The sequence below is a fragment of the Brassica rapa genome, chromosome A05 (genome assembly GCF_000309985.2).
Source record: "Brassica rapa cultivar Chiifu-401-42 chromosome A05, CAAS_Brap_v3.01, whole genome shotgun sequence".
Taxonomy (NCBI): Eukaryota; Viridiplantae; Streptophyta; class Magnoliopsida; order Brassicales; family Brassicaceae; genus Brassica; species Brassica rapa.
In genome coordinates, this window is record NC_024799.2 from 15048031 (window position 1) to 15049767 (window position 1737).

At 45.7% G+C, this 1737-nt stretch overlaps 1 non-coding gene across 1 annotated transcript; it reads left to right on the forward strand.

Annotated features, from left to right (window-relative positions):
• The first annotated feature begins 743 nt into the window (after positions 1-743).
• On the forward strand, positions 744-849 carry LOC117134487. The gene has a single exon (XR_004458672.1). It is a non-coding gene; the product is annotated as a small nucleolar RNA R71 (small nucleolar RNA).
• The last annotated feature ends 888 nt before the right edge of the window (positions 850-1737 follow it).

Genomic DNA, 1737 nt, shown 5'->3' on the forward strand with positions numbered 1-1737 from the left:
CCACTTGCCAGAATTCATCATCTATGATGGCATTTACGTGGTGTTTCCCTTTGTCGGTTCCTGCTTCTCTAGCGAAAGCTTTTTGCCTCTTAATAGTCTCGCCCGTCTGAATTACTTGGGTTTCAAGTTTTCTCACCTGAGTCCCTAAGGTCTCGATTTTGGTGTTCAGATTGTTTTAGGCAGAGTCTATCTTACCGTTGAAATCCACGGTGATTTGTTGTTGTCCCAACAGTACTCGATCAAGCATTTCTTCAATCTTGCTTTCCTGAGTTTGGGGTGGTGGATTTTGATAGTAAGAGTTCGAGTAGCTCTTGCTGTTGTTGAAGGGTTTTTGAAATTGTGAACTTTGGTTACTTCTTTGGCCATTTCCAAAGAAATTTCTGTTTCCGCCCTGGTTTCCAAATTTTTGGAATCCGGTACCTCAGATGTAGTTCACATCTTCTTCTCCTTCTGTATCTGCTACTTCTCCTTCAGCTGAACAAACTTGCTAACTAAGTAGCTCGTGCACCACATCTAACTTAGCTCTTCCTTCGTCCATCTGTTCCTTCCCGATAGAGGCTACAGACTTCTTCCGTTCAGAGTCAGTGTTTTTGGTGATGCTGCTGTTAGCAAGGTTTTCGATAAGTCTCACAGCTTCCAACGGATTCTGAGTAGTGAAATTTCCTTCACTCGCCGTATCAAGAGCCATTTGATACTGTAAGGCGAGACCTCGGAAGAAAGTGCTTAGCAGCTGCACTTCATTAAATCCGGGGTGTGGACAGTCTCGCTGGAAAAACCTAAATCTAATCCACGCATCTTTGAAGGACTCTCCAGCCTTCTGCGAGAATGTGGAAATTTTGTTCCGAAGTTCTTCAGCGCACGCCTCATCGAAGAAGTTTCGTAAGAAAGCATTCTTGATGTCGCTCCAGGATGTTAAAGATCCTGTGGGTTGCTGCCTAAGCCAGTGCATCTCTTCTCCATTCAGCGTGTATCTGAAGAGCTTGCACAGCAGGTAATCTTCGGGGACTCCTTCCATCCGAATGGCAGCGATTAGATCCTCGAACCGTTCCAAATGGTCCATGGATGCTCGTGCGGTAACCCAGAGTAGGGTATCTATGACACGAGAGTGTAGTATTGAGGCTTCAGCTCGAAATTCTGCTTCTGGATCTCCGGAAGTCGAATCGCTGATCTGTTGGAATAGTACTCATCTGGGCGATTGTAGTCGGCCAGTGGTTTCGATCGAGTGTCCTCATCTACAGGTTGAGCAGCTCCTGTAGCATCAGCATCAGGGATTACAGTTCCCTGAGCATCTATTTTCTGACCTGTTGCATTACGCAGATGACCGGCCTGGTCATACAGGTTTCCATTCTCATCCTGAGTTAGAATAATAATGTTTACCATTTTTGACGACATGGTATCGATCGACGTACGCGGTGTAGTATCGATCGTTGTCGAACGATTTGGATCGATCGACGATGACGGTCTGGTGTCGGTCGACGGTTGGTTGTGCGTATTGATCAACGACGAAGTGGTTGCGTCGAGCGATGTGGAACGTTGACCTCTACGGATGGTGCGTTCCAAATGAGCATGATCGTCTGAGAACAGCAAGTCTTTCTCCTTGTTGCTTCTGGTACCGCTGGGCATGCACCTGAAAAGACAAGAAAAAGAAAGATTATTAGAAAAGGGGGTAAAGAAAAGAATTAGAATTAATAAAACTAAATCTAATGACGATCAAAGCTCCCCGGCAACGGCGCCAAA